The following is a 15,712-nucleotide window of genomic DNA, read 5'->3' as shown; positions in this document are numbered from 1 at the left end:
GAGCCAGAAGGCCGCACTTGTCACCCCTACGCATGGGCTACAGCGCTGCTGCACACGTGCGTTCAGGCAGTGAATTCCAAGTAGAGCGCGGCAGGCACACAGTACTGCAATCGAAAATACACAAGCCCTTATTGCTTTCGGCAACACGACGGAAAGAGTACCCTTCCCACTTCTGAAGGCGGTGGAAGAAGCAATCACGCCACAGGCAGCAATACATGGGCTGCTGCTGGCACGTCTACATGGGCTGTTCTAGATGACACGCCTAAAAGAAAAAAAACTACACCATATTCATGGAGTGCATGATGATGAGCGGGGCGAAGCGCTTGTCCGTCTGTTCGTTCGTGCTTCCATCCGTTAATGCGTCTGCCTGTGCGACCGTCATCCGTGAGTTACTTCATGCATCCGTTCGTGTTTGTCTCCGTGCGTCCATCCATTTTTTTATCCATGCGTCTGTCCATGCATCTGTCCGTCCGTTCATCTAGTGAACACTCCAAGTACCGCCATCTTGCATCTTTTTTATCATAATGCCACGTTCCATTTCGCAAGTTTTCGTTATCGTCCCAAAACACCACACGATTCTTAGCGCAAACCGCGCCTGCAGTTTTCGAGAAGGTTCCGGACTGTAGTAGATCATTTCGATAAGATCACGCCCACTGTGCGAACGGTACAGATCGTTCTGGAACCTACGCCACCGCCAGCCATAACGCTAGAACATTCGACGGCAAGAGTATAAATGCCGACGCGCTTCGCCGCTTGTCAATGGGTGAACGAAGGCCGACGCTCTGTTCGCCGCTATCAGTCTGAGACTGCTATCTGTGCAAGACTGCTGCTGTAATCGGACTTTTCGTTTACTGCGCACAGGTTCGCCCAAATAAACAGTTAAATCCCAACACGAAGTCTCCTGTCTTCGGCCACGTCACGACCCCGTGACAATATATTCAGCATATAGGAGTACCGCCATCCAGCGGACGCGCATATTCTAAAGGCTAAATGAGAGGTGGCACTCGAGCGCTTCCTCATGGCTTGCGTTTCGTGTCTACTTCCCACCTTTCACCACCTCTAGTTTATGGCTATGTAATAGTTCAAAATATTTATAGTACAGCGGCCCAGCCCTCGCTAAACCTGTTTAGAAAAAATTATTGTCACAAACGTCAATAACTTTCAACAGAACATTTTCTTTTAGATATAGAGGCGGAAATGTTGTAGGCCCGTGTACTCAGATTTGGGTGCACGTTAAAGAACCCCAGGTGGTCTAAATTTTCGGAGCCCTCCACTACGGCGTCTCTCATATTCTTATGGTGGTTTTGGGACGTTAAACCCCACAAATCATCATCATCATTCTTTTAGATATAGAATAACGAGGATAACAAAAGAAACGTCATTTGCATGAACATGGATGTGCGATGACGTTGAAAGAACATGTACGTTCACTGGTTCACACAAACACAGCCACAAAAATATTTCAAGGTGAACAAAAGATACAAATAAAACATGAATATTCACGTTTTGCTTATTTACATGTGTTTAGAAAAAAGTGGTTAACGATTCAGAGTACTTTTTCAGAGTGTGCCACGCGACCCACCTCCAGACCAAAGACATCAGATGCACCACGTCATGACTTACATTTTACTCCACAATCCCGCAATCCGATGGAATGGAGAACTGCCGACAACAGACCGATCTGCTTCCGCTGCCACCGAGTTAGCCATATCTACCGCTACTGCCGAAGAACATAGACGCCCTAGAACTAGAGCCCATTTTCCTTTACTCGACCATACGAGGACTCCGGTCGGTATTCGCTCAGTCAGGTGTACCCTTCTTCCGACGTCCCTAGCAGCCGCTCCACCGCTCCTTCACCGTCACCTCAACGCCGCAGTTCTCCATCGCTCCAACCACGCCGCTATCCGTCGCCGGTCAACTATGAATCCTCTCGGACGGAAAACTAGATCATGCAGCTCCGGGAGGTAGTGCTGCATCAATTGCGAGTGATCCAAATCCTCCGTTGACGCTCCCCACCGTACGGACTTGATTGAAGTGTATGTGGACGGTATTTCTTTGACGGCGTTAGTCGATACCGGAGCTCAAGTGTCTAAAATGAGTGCTCATCTGTGTCGCCTGCTCAAAAAAGTCCTCACGCCTGCAGTGACTAAAGCCCTTTGTGTCGCTGATGATGAAACTGGGGCCATCACTGGAATGTGTACCGTTCGCGTTAGTATTGCCGGCTGCCATGTCCCCGTTTCATTTACGGTGCTTGAAAATTGCCCTCGTCATCTAATCTTCGGCATCAACTTCCTATCAACGCATTCTGCCGTCATCGATTGTGCCACCGGTACTCTCTGCCTAGAACTTCCTCTTCTCCCGGATTCTCAACCTGAACTCCCGAACAGCTTGTGCACCACTGACTTCTTCCGGATACCACCTAAAGCTCTCACATTTGTTGAATTGGCAAGGCCCTCTCCCGCGCTTGATGGTGATTATATCGTGACGCCGATTCCTGATGTTCTCCTGGCGCGCGCCATTACTCTCCCACACTCCATGGTAACCATGGTCTCTAACCGAACATATTTACCTGTAATGAAATTTGGTTTCACGAAACAAGTGCTGCCTCAAGGAATATTGGTTGCCACGCTAATACCCTTATTTGAAGACCACGTCACCTGTTTTGCGGAAGACGTATGTCCCGATCACCCACGTCACTCGCAGCATACCGCGTGCCTCGATGCAACCTTACGCTCCATGATCGCCCCGGACCTCGAACATGAGAAGTCAGCCACGCTCTGCCGCATTCTGGCTTCATACCGCGACAAATTTGACATAGACAGCCATCCACTCGGCCAAACGTCACTCGTCAAGCGCCCCATTAACAAAGGTGATGCTCATCCCATTCATCGGCGACCATACCGGGTGTCCTCGACCAAGCGTAAAGTAATTCAGCAAGAAGTTAGCAAGATGCTGGACAAAGCAATTATGGTAGCCTCTTCGAGCCCTTGGGCGTCCCCTGTTGTGCTCGTTAAAAAGGAAGATGGCACTTAGTGCTTCTGCGTGGATTACCGCCATCTGAATGGAATCACGAAAAAGGACGTTTACCCTTTACCCCGCATCAATGACGCTCTCGATTGTCTTCACGGCGCCCGATACTTTTCTTCAATAGACCTACGCTCCGGCTACTGGCAGTTTGCTGTCGACAAAAAAGACCAAGAGAAGACTGTGTTTGTAACTCCAGACGGCCTATATTAGTTCAAGGTTATGCCGTTTGGGCTATGCAACGCCCCAGGCACGCTCGAGGGCATAATGTACTCTCTGCTACAAGGGTTCAAATGGTCAACATGTCTGTGTTATTTTGACGATGTCGTTGTATATTCCCCAACATTTAGACCCACCTTCAGCGTTTGTCAGCTATTCTCGACATACTCCGCACTGCAGGCTTTCAATTGAATTCGTCGAAGTGCCACTTCCGACGCCAGCAAATTACGGTGTTGGGCCACCTTGTCGACGCATCTGGTGTACAGCCGGACCCAAAGAAAATTCGTGCAGTCACCAGTTTTCCTGTACCCCGGTCAGTCAAAGACCTCTGGAGTTTTGTACGACTTTGTTCCTACTTTAGAAGGTTTGTGAAAGGTTTCGCAACCATCGCTCGAGCCCTCACTGAACTTCCGAAAAAGACGTCACGTTTACGTGGGGTACCAACAAGATGATGCTTTTTTTCATTTGATCACGCTTCTGACGACTCCACCTATATTGGCTCACTTTGACCCATCCGCTCCAACAGAAGTCCGAACCGATGCTAGTGGTCACGGGATCGGAGCCGTCCTAGCCCAACGCCAACGGGAACACGACCGAGTTGTCGCCTACGCTAGGCACCTCCTCACAGCTTCTGAGCGCAACTATTTCATTACAGAGCGTGAGTGTATTGCTCTTGTTTGGGCAGTCTCAAAGTTCCGCCAATATTTATATGGCACAAATTTCTCTGTACAAACTAACCATCATGCGCTATGTTGGCTTACGTCCCTGAAGGATCCTACTGGCCAGCTCTGGCGCTGGGGCCTGCGACTGCAAGAGTATACCTACACGGTGACGTACAAGTCCGGACGCCTACATCAGGACGCAGACTGCCTGTCCCGCTACCCGTTTGCTGAGTCAAGCACTATGCCTGACACCGACACCGAACCTAGCGTCTTTTCACTTTCGCAACTGACGTCAATCGATGACAAGCAGTGCCATGATGCGTCCTTGCGTGCTATCATTGAGCGCCTCGAATCCCCATCTTGCAATCAGTCACATCGCTCATTCGTGCTACACGATGGTGTATTATACCGCCAAAGTTTTAAGCCGGATGGACTGGCCCTGCTGCTTGTCATTCCGAAGCACCTTCGCTCGGACGTTTAAATGAACTTCATGACCTTCCGACTGCCAGTCACCTTGGTGTGTCATGCACTTACGGCTGAATACGCCGACGCTTCTTCTGGCCAGGGCTTGCACGCTCAGTCAGAAGATACGTTGCGGCTTGTGACAAATGTCAGCGCCGCAAAACGCCATCGGCACTTCCCGCCGAACGCCTTCAACCACTTGACATTGCGTCAGAATCGTTCTTCCGCGTTGGCTTGGACCTACTTGGCCCTTTCCCCTTGTCTTCCTCGAGTAACAAGTGCATAGCTAAGGCCACCGACTACGCCACGCGTTATGCCATCACACGAGCTCTTCCAGCAGGCTGCGCAACAGACGTCGCCAACTTCCTCCTCAAGGACGTGATTTTGCAACACGGAGCCCCATGGCAGCTGCTTACAGACCATGGCCACAACTTTTTGTCGAAGGTCATAGCCGACATCTTGCAGTCTTGTAAAACGAGACACAAGCTGACTACGTCATACCATCCGCAAACAAACGGACTCTTGGAGCGTCTAAATTGAATTCTTACAGGTATGCTCGCTAAATATGTTTCTACCAACCACACAGACTGGGATCTTGTGTTGCTGTACGTCACATTTGCCTATAATTCTTCGCGCCGTGACACGGCCGGTTACTCTCTATTTTTCCTGCTGTTTGGCCGAGAACCAACATTGCCTCTAGACACCGTCATACCGTCCCCTGCAGTACCGACCAGTGAATATGTCATGGACGCTATCACTCGGGCCACTCACGCACGCGAAATCACTCGTAATCACCTTTTGACCTCTCAAGAGAAGCAAAGGCGTTTGTATGAGCAACGACACCACGACGTTCACTTTCCACCCAGTTCTTTGGTCCTGCTCTGGACTCCGACCCGTCGAGTTGGCTTGTCGAAAAAACTGCTTACTCCCTACACAGGTCTATACCGAGTCCTTCGTATCGTCACTCCTGTGACATATGAAATAGGTCCTGTCGTCCCATCGCCTTCATGTGCCCAACAGGCTACCAATATTGTACATTTTGCGCGCTTGAAGCCGTACCACTCTCCTAGTGACGTTGACGTTTAGATGCACTGAGACAGCACTTCTGCCGCCGGTGATTATGCTATATGCATGCATATTGAGATTCCAGGGGGCGACGTGCGTGTGTGCCTGATGACGAAGACGAGGGGTGGTCTCCGCTCGCTCGCTGGTGAAATGATCACGCCAGTACCGCTGGTTTAAAATAAATCTTTTGCACAGCCTCTTCGATACGCCGTCTCCTATTTTCCGTAAAAATATTAAAGATTAAGCCACCAATACTCGTCTCTATAGGTTGTTTCATCAAGAAACAATTGTCTTTTTATTGATGACTAAAGTGCGCGCGTGCCGCTTCTCTAGTGCGGCCGTGGAGATTGCTATCTACGACCACCATGACGTCTACATACATTGCGGACGCACGACCCACGGCGTAGGGAGCTTCACACCCCAAAAAATCCACGCATCACCAGGAGGTAAATAATTACGAGTGAACGATGCTAGTTCCCTTAAGATTGTTCTGAAAGGCAAGGGTTCTAGCGTTCCACCTTACAAATGCACAAGATATATAACCAAAGCCGCAGCAATCGCTCGAGGCAGCCGCATCGGCAAACCGTCTATAGGTTTATCTGAAAAATATATAGCACATTTAAATACGTCACGTTAGCGTGCGGAGTCAGCCCACGGTTTTTTGCAGTTTCTTTTGGCCTTTTGGTTTTGTGTGGTGTTTTTCTTGTTTCTTGCTTAAGCAAGTGATTTTATATTCTTTTTGTAACATATATATATGTGTGTCTTAAAAGTGAGAAATCAGTTGAAAGTCTGCGCTCGTCTTCGTCTCTTGTGTTTGTTGTCTGAAATTTTTGCGCTCAGAAGTTTAATATTGAATTACCAATTAGGCCAATCCCACACTTTACCCCTAAGGTGAGTCGCCGACTAGTATAAACGGTTCATGCTTGGGGTTGTTTTATGTTCTTCTGTTATAACTATGACAGATAACAAAATATAGTTGAGCCTGTTTGTGTCTTCCTTATGTTACCCTAGCGGGGCCCCATACGTTGTAAACTGAGTGCCATATAATCAAATGCAACTACATAAAGAGTCGATGTCAAAGCAAGATCCCAATGTCCATGTCTGTGTCGAAGACAGCGAGGTTTATAAATTGTTTGTGTATGAAAGGTTTTTGTAATATTCTGTCAGAATTCATTGAAGTAGAACGATTGTTAAGCATTTCTTTTGGATCTGACATATGCTTCGACCATACCATACTTTACCCGAACCCCCTCATATTGTAGCCGTCACAACGGAAACCGGACAAACACCATCCTTAAGTAGCTTCATCCCCCTAAAAACTTTGATGATCCCTCTGCCATAGCAGTTGGTATCTCTCTAAATTGCAATGTGCCTTCACAGGAATTAGTAAGTGCTTATTGGTCTCTGTTCTGAATCAAGGGCAAAAGAATAAACGCAATAGCAATAAATTGTAACGTTACTCAAAGAAACAAGCGCTGCTCAAGCAGAAGGGATGCATGATAAAAGTGAGCCTTGGATAAGTGCTACTAACTTCAACAGCTCTACACTTAGATCTAACACTGCTTAAACACAAAGGAAGACGCATGAAACTAACGCACAAGTGAACACAAAACGAGCGAATGCTGGCAACGTTTTTATTTCCGAGAGTTACACTTTTCACTACAAACTTGTATCTTCTGTGACTCCTTTCGCAAAAGCAGCCACGGCAATAATCACCTTCGTGCTTTGTGTGTCTCCAACGCGAAATCGCAGCGAGAGCAACAGACATACAAACCGCCCCCATCAGAGTTTGAGCACGAGAACATCGCAATGCACGGGGCGACCATCTATAAGCCAGCTCATCTAGCGCCTCGAGTCATTTAGCTAGTGATGAGAGCACGCTCTAACCACCGAGTTTTGTGTACCGTCGACTAGAATGTTGTATGTAAATAGCTCACCGCTAGTATTTTAAAGAACGTGCAATTTTCGTCTTAGTCGTTTGGCGCTGCGAATCAAGGCACCGCAAGTAGAACTCCTGATGATGGGACATTTTCATCTCGTTTTGCTTTTCTTTGCCGTCTTTTATTTTGAACTTTACAACGTCGTATACGCAACAGAATGAGTAAGCGTATCTGTGGTAGACGCCTGCATAAAAGAATGTCGTCTTTGATGTTCCTTTGCGACAATTTACTGTACACTCATACTCAGCGACCACTGTTGTTTGCCGCTCAAGAGAGGGCGCGTTCCTTTCGCGACGGCCTTAGCGTAGCACGACTACGCGCGAATATACTGCACCACTCTTGGGCCAAGCGCTTGGAAGCTTCATCGTAATGTGAATTCTTTCTTCTGGCACAAGGTGAGAGAACGTGAAATGACTGAGCCAGTGTTCGGGAACAAAAAACACGTGTTAACTTGACGCTCTGTACAGAGAGTCTTTTCCGTTCATGCACGGAACATAACGCGAGTATCTGTGTGACCCCAGCGTCGGAATACGGTCCGGATGTAGAAGGCTAACGTGCCTCTCCTTTCTGCGCACCATGGACCAGTATATATTACAGAATAATGAGTAAACATGTGCACGGCAGAGCTAGGATACTAACCAGGCAATGACAAACGGCCACTCTAAATCTACACTTACTAACCCAAACAAGGCTATACTGTGTTGTGCTAGCGTGTTTGAGAGCCGAGTGGTCACAATATTTGCTTTCGGATCATAGAGATACCTTGGGGTACTGCCGGATGATAATGAATATATATGAAGCACAGGGCAAACATCGACTGTAGTAGTTCTGCAGAGGAAAACAAAATGCCGATATATATCAGCGCCTTACTGGACCCTTTTTCTGTATACGGAGCCCCACTAGCAAAAGCAAATATTCCGGCTTTAATCAGCTCAATGTACAGTAGGTTGACGCCCATCCAACCCTTCCACACAAAGCATTATTTCACAAAAATAGATTACGGGCCGCATCAATATGAAGACAACTGAGCGTGGTCTTTAGCTGGCTTTATTTTTGTTATATGTTCTGAGACATACCTGTTAGAAGGTATCAAAAACTGTGGTCGAGTATTGCGTGAGTGCACTGTCAGATTACTACGGCTTTTGTCTAATCCTACACTGGTGTATGCTATCGTAGGCCAGTACACTGTCTGTCGTGTGTATGCGCCATCAGGCGAATCATCCTTGGAGTAGAGGAAATCTTTTTTTCCGTCTCGAAGAGCAAGCTGAAAGGCACACAAGCAGAGTCGGCACAAGGGAACAAGTGTATGTCAGGCATACATAATGAAACGTGACCCCGCTAACCCTCTCTTGTTTCGGTGTTAGCTGGCATTACTTGTGAGTAACGCTGGCACACTTTAGAGTACGACACCCGTTATGTTGATAACGCTCACCGCAATGTGAGTGTTGTCAACGACATCCAAATGACACTGCTGGTATATGCCCCAAATGAACCAAACGACACTACTGGTCTAGATCAGCTGCATTTCAACTGATGCGATTTCAAGTAATACAGCCATTTGAAGAGAGACGACGGTCATCAGTACATAAAGTACGCTCTTGTGGAAGTGGCAACTTCGCGTTCCGCTTGAGTACTGTCGCTGTCACGCAGGAATGAATAGGTTGACTGAAAAGTGTTGTTTCTCGGGTGAGTAAGTTATCCATAAACTTAGTTTTTGTTAGCGCGGCACATATGGAAATGAAAAATGAAAAGGGAAAAAACGACAGAGACGTCTAGAAAGGTAGCACCTGCCTTTCAAGACGTCTCTGTCGTCTTTCCCTTTTCATTTTTTATTTCTACATGTGCCACGCTAACACAAGATGAGTTCAAGGTTGGCTGAGCTCTTAAGGAAAGTCGTAGCTTTCTACTGTATGAGCCTTTTTACTAAGCATGACGGGTGTTAACACAGGCATCTGAGTACGAGCTCTACAGATATAGGAGTGCAAATGTTGTACTTGGGTTAAAGTATACAAGTACATCCACGCTCTCAAGAACCTTGTGATTTCACTCTACCGGTGACATGGGCTGTTATATTGGTGCCTTTTCTATGAGAGTATGTCATTCTTGCTTTTGTGAACCATGGCTCGTTAGGCACATTTTCTTAGGAATTTGTCAAAACTAAGTGAATTTATAGAAAAATTTCTGCTCACAATTTGTTTATACATTACCCGTGCCATTATCCCCAAGGCAAGAACCATGTGCTCTCGTTCAGATAAATTGTTGTGAATTTGTGGAGGGTGTATAACCGAAGCTCACTCACGATGCACTGTGTGTGTGGCTTATAAGCAAAGAGAAGTAACGTGTGTACAGTACACGCAGTTTGAAATAAGTAAAATCTGGGCTAGGTAACAAACGCAATTATATTTCGCTCATTTACTCTTCGGGTGCCTCGGCGTAATATCAACTTAAACACGTAGAGAGCAGCAAACATTATCCCAAAGAGCCATAGTCGTGGCGATATGGTGTGTTTATTTTGAGCAATTGTACGTACATGTTAATACAAATAAATCATGTCGCGTTTCAATCCGTGAGTATTTTACACATGTCAAGTCACGTTTTGTTTACTTTACAGATTGAAGAAACTACAAGGATGGAATCATATCTAAAGCTGAAGTTTACAGAACCACCACTGCATAAACAAACTGCGTTTCAGAAAGCTGCTGCGATGTACAAAGCCTGCGTGTCTTTCGCCTCGTCATACGAATTAGAGGTAATATGAAATCTCAGCTGATTTGTAGTGGAACGGCTTTCTTATAGAAGTCCGCATTTAAGCATGTCGTAGATACTACCGATTTCGAAAGGTATTGCGCGCTTCAGTCAATACCTTTCGGCAAAATAGGTTATGTAATATTACTTATGTGCCAACTTTTACTAGCGCTTGGCATTGCTCATACGAAGCAGCCCATGTTTCCGATAAACGAAAGTAAGCCATGCAAGGTGCACAGGTAGTGACACGCCGTCAATTAGGCGTACGGGTCAAAACTTGTGTGGTTGCATCTGAGAGACTTTTTCTAAATATGAAAAAACAAAAGCAATTTAACCGCAAGGACGAAGTAAATGATGTGATAGCAAGATCATGGAGTGTCACTTTAGGAACGGCTATGAGCTAAACACTTAGAAGAAGTTTGCATATGCACAACGAGCTCACACAAAAAACGCCAATCCCACGTTTCACGAAAATGATTGTCAATGCGAAGCATTCCGATGAAAGGTGTCTGTGGTGAAATATAATTGAGCGAAATGTTACAAAACGACAATAAGAAATATATGTAGAGTGAACCAAAAAGTTCGCAGACCATGTCAGAGAGTGTCTAGAAGCCTATTCTCGACAGTTCCCTTTTCAAAGCCGCAATTGAGAGCCCTGCTGCACCCAAGGTGCATCCATCCCTTAATCAGAGCCTGGGAAATTTTCCGAACATGGACGAATATGATCCACTTTTTTTCTTCCTAATGTGGGGACCTTTTCGGCAGTCACCACTAAAACTCCTGTCTCGAACTCGTTACATCAGCAGAATTTATGTCACGAACTTATCACGGGAGTGCTTGCATCGAATGGAATTGCGAGAGTCGGGAGATGGGCGTGGCCTCAAACAACAATCAATTGATAACCCAAAAGATAAAAGGCTGAAAATCAAATGCGAAAACGAAACCACCACTCACAGACACCAAAAAAAACCCCTAAACAGAACAAGTCTGCAAACCAGTCTAAATCCATCCTTAGTCCTTGCCACTGCTTCTAACTCAACATGGCGTCACCACAATCGAACGAACTTACGGCTCACTTCAGCTTCTCTCCGATGCCGTGTCGAGGTTAGTCACCTACGTTGTTGACTGTCCCCTAGAGCTTTTCGCTGCATGACGATAATTATAACGCGAGAAGAAAACGATGACACGGAGACAAGAAGGACACAAAAGACACGAGCGCCGTCGAGCGAGAGAGGTCCGCAACCAATCTTCTTTAGATGGTGCGCTCTGTTGCTGGCCGCGCTTCACCAGAGGATTCGGACAGATGAATTTCAGAAGGCGTCGAAGTGCCCCTACGGGGTAAGCCTACCAGCAACAGCCTTCCGTTGCGGAAGACGACCAAGTTTCTGAGAGACAATGAACATTGTTTTGTGCCGTCAGATAAGGAGGGTGGTTTCGCTGTTCTTCCTAATTGCTTATACCTAGAAAAGGCGGTCACAGCTATCGACTCTGTTTTCAAATGTTGTACTGCCCTTCGTCTAGGTAGAGTGAAAACGCAATACAAGGAAATGTGTCGTAAACTAGAGTTGAAACAGTTAGCAGAGCATATTAGCAAAAGTGACAAAAATGGGCTCAGGATGTTTTTTTTTTCTGCCGAAACACATAAGGTTGACATGGCCTTTCGTGTCATTGTGACAAAACTTGGTACGTGAAAAAAGCAACTCGGCTTGTTTATTCAGACCCATCTAAAGTGTCTAAAAATTGTTGGCTCATTTTTGATCAAAAACTCGCAGGCCCTGACAGAATTTTTCAAACAGTCAAATTAATCTAATCTTTTCGGTGTTTCAATTGGCATAAAGGACCTATACTACTGCATGCCTCACAATGACGTATTAGAATGTATAAAAGAAAATGTAGATATCTTCGGAGAATTGAACTGCCAAATAAAAACTGGCATCAGTGCGCGAGATTTTCTTCACCTAGTTTTGCTGTACTTTACCTCTATTTTCGTTCAATGGAATGATTGCATTTATCTGCAGAAAAAGGGTGTTTCAATCGGCTAATGCATAGCACCTCTATTCAGTGATCTTCTATTGGCAAAAATGGGCAAAAAACAACAGAAAAAGTTAGAAGGCTTGAATGTTGTCAAAGTATTCAGATACGTGGACGATTTCTTAGTTCCTCTAAATTGTAACCCTTCTATGTTCCACTCGATTGCCACTCAACCCAAAGGTTGAGTCGCAATCTTCAAACTCAACCAATAAGTGTGTTTGAAGATATTTAAAGCCTCTTGTGTTGATACATGAAATGCCCGAGAATTACAAGTTACGCTTTTTGGATTTGAGACTGCTTTTAGCTCACAGCACATCTGTCGGTGTTATTAACCACGTGCGTAGAAACCTTTACTTTCTTTTTCTTTGGCTCACAGCAAGTTAGTTAAGCGAGGCATACCACGAACCTGTCTGGAGAATGCCTTAAATAGGTCGTGCGCCCACAATATCTCTGCGAGCTTCAAAGCTCAAAATTTCTGGCTTAAGGCTGCGGGTTTCGCCGAGGAGTTTATCGCTTCCGTTGCTGAGACAATCCTGCGAAGTAATAAGGCAGAGCAGAGGCCGCGACAGAATCCGAGCAACACGGATACAGAGCGTGAAAGGATAGCCGTGATTCCATACAAACACCAGATATCACAAATGCTCAAGAAAATCGGAAAACGAGTTGGCGTTCGTGTGCTGTTCTCTGTACCGTTCAAATTACTCATCCTCACCAAATCTACAAACCCCCTGAAAACGCAGTCATCAATGGAATGCACAGTTCAACATAGAAACAGGTATAAGGCATGCTCCTAGGAAATTGTCTACAGGACCCCCTTTCGATGCGGTGTTTGCTAGGTCGGAACGACCGGAAGAGGCCCGTTTACATTGGCCCGACGAGGGCGCGTTGAGTCGAAATAAACAGTTTTCTGGACTCGCCCTCCCCATGTATAAGCGGACGCGTCGGGGCGGAGAGTCGTCGCGGCGAGTCCCGTCGACCCGGAGACAGGGGGTAGGTTCACCGAACTCGCCGCGCTCGGAAAGGGCATGTATAACCGGTCGCGCTGAGTTGACGGCTCGTGACCTCTCCCGCCCGTCGCGGTCTCCGCTTCCCCTGTCCCCATCACTCCGACGTTGCTGTTTCTCTGTCGGCCGGTACGCGCGCGCTAGGCACAAAGACATCCTTCTTTACTTTAGGCACGATGAAAAACTTCTTTACTGTTGATTTGTGCACGCCGAATTGGTTGGCCACAATGCGATATTCTCCACAACTTGCTAATTTGTAGAGAGCCGTAGCCACCCTCTTGTCGAGAGACACAGGGGTCCGCACGTAGTTTTCACAAGGAGACATGAATGGTGGCACGGCAGCAACAAGGTGGCAGAAATTGTGCCTCGACATTTTAAAATTCTCCCGCCAGTCATTGTCGTTGAAGTTGGTAGCCACAATTCGGTCCCACCAATCTTGGCACCGTTCTCGCATCCACATGGCCCGCTTGGTCGGTGGTGCTGTACACTCCAATCCTTCAAAGAAATATAAAAAATAGCAAATTACTTTCCTTTTTAGGCATAAACGAGGCACAATAGGATTAGAGGTGTAAAATTAAGGCAAAATGGTATGCGGCCGTATGTATTTTTACGTAAGCCGATAGAAATTTTACTCAAAAATGTATATTGCATTCCAATTGAAACTACAAGCCCTCAAATTATAAATTCATCGTGTAAAGATCTCACTGTCCAGTCCAAAAGCCACAGAATTTAAATTAGACAAAGAGGGCGAGTGTGTGAGGCAAGAGGAACACGGTGCACTTAATTGTGGTGGAACTGTACACGTTGTTCCAACAATTGATGAGGGTCTTTAGTCATTTTCATTTAAAAACTGCTTATTGTTTTCAATTTAAAAATTTCAACGAGGTTCAGGGCGCTGCTTAATTCGTATTAGCGACAAGCCAAAACTATTGCAAAAATTACTCGCGTGTAGGGCTTCAAAGGATTTTCCACAGCATCAGGTACACAAATGAAAGGCGTTACAAACCATGAATCACGGCGAATTCCTGGAGAGACCAGCCAGGGGGGAACAGGGAACGGTGCGTCAGGCTGTGGATACGCCTGCGGCGAGCGCTGTGCCGCAACAGAACCACTGCTGCCATCGCGTTGTGCAGTGTTAGCCAAGACACCTACACAACCATAAAGTACAGCTGGTGCAAACTGAGAAAAAATACCAAGACAGCCATCGCGGTGGCGGAGCGACAACTTCGTATACAACCGCAGCCCACAGCGTGGAGAGGCGAGAGCGCAGGCTTGGAGGAGCGGAAACCGGTAACGGAAGACGGGCTTTCGGCTCGCCTCGACGCAAAGCGTCGCTGCGATCACCGCTCACCTCAACTCGTCCGTGCGAGTTCATATAAACTCGGACGCGTTGAGGTAAGCTGAACCCACCACTCAACTCAGTCCGCCCCCGTCGCGTCCATGTACACGGGCCAAAGGTGTCTGAACGACCGACTGAGAGAACACGCCAACAATGTTAGAAACGGGAAAGAAGGTGTTCTTGCTCAGCACTGCACTGAGTGCAACTGTGTGCCCCTTTTCAAGGACACAGTGACGCTGTACAAGCACAAAGATGAGCGCACCCGAGTCATTGTCGAGGCCACGCAGATTGCACCCGAAAAGGTGTCTTGTATTAGCAAGCCCTTCGTGAAAAGAAACTAAGGTTCCTAGAAGGTTTTCGTAAGCGCAACTATATTATCTTTACCTTTCTGTTTTGTTTCCTTATAGACTTTTCTTTGCCTTTTCTGTGCTTTTGTTTTTGTTTTTGTCTTTGTCTTACTCATGTTTGGTTTTTGGGCCGTATAGTTCTTGTCACTTGGTTACTGTCTCCTCTATATATTTTCGCGCTCTACGCAATAAACTCAGTTGGAAGTTAAAAAAAAGTGCCCGTGTCCTTCGTGTCCTTCTTGTCTCAGTGCCGTCGTTTTGTTCTCGCGCTATACCTATCGTCAAGCCATATCAACTAGCCCAAGCTGCCACATTTCTCTGCAGCCGTCGGTCAGTCCCACCGCACGAGCCACTTGTCGTCTTCACCGGCGTCCCGGACTCTTTTGTCTTCCTCGCCCTTGCTAGGCTAGGCTTAGTCTCGTCATGTACTCTCCTGATGGCAAATCCCGTCTGCTGACAGGTGTGGACAGTGGCTGTCCTGCCGTGAAGCGGGTAAGCTGCTTGTCGACCAGTATCTGCTGGGCAAGGGTGCGGAGAGTCCGGGCAGCCCCACTCGGAACCTCCGAGGTCAACTGCCACTTTCGGGCCTTTCACACCGCATCCTCAGTGCCGGGTGGTCATGCTGTTCCCGTCGCGGTAGTAATGCTCACTTCGCACGACCTTGCTGCTTGGCCACTGCACAGTCCCAACGCATTCTCTGAAAATTTCCTTCTAGATTCGGGTCGCGTGCCACGAGCCTTTCTCCGACCAATCTCTTGTGTCTTCGTGGCTGGTGTGCTTGCACTAGGGTGACTCTCTTCTTCTCGTGCACCGTCGCAGTGGCTCCACGTTCAGCACGCATGTCGCGCCCCTCTTTTACTCCTCACATTGGGCT

The 15,712-nt window shown here is 46.9% G+C and overlaps 1 protein-coding gene across 1 annotated transcript in view; it reads left to right on the top strand.

Moving 5' to 3' along the window:
• Positions 1–15,712, top strand: part of LOC142803304 (neprilysin-2-like) — a 124,997-nt gene that overhangs the window by 20,115 nt on the left and 89,170 nt on the right. Inside the window, exon 4 of the mRNA XM_075888434.1 lies at positions 9,984–10,121. The gene's annotated coding sequence lies outside the window, so the exon portion shown is untranslated. The remainder of the gene's footprint in view (positions 1–9,983; positions 10,122–15,712) is intronic.

This window comes from Rhipicephalus microplus, chromosome 3 (genome assembly GCF_043290135.1).
Source record: "Rhipicephalus microplus isolate Deutch F79 chromosome 3, USDA_Rmic, whole genome shotgun sequence".
NCBI classification, from domain to species: domain Eukaryota; kingdom Metazoa; phylum Arthropoda; class Arachnida; order Ixodida; family Ixodidae; genus Rhipicephalus; species Rhipicephalus microplus.
The sequence above is the reverse complement of the archived record's forward strand: the minus strand, read 5'-3'. Positions and strand labels throughout refer to the sequence as shown.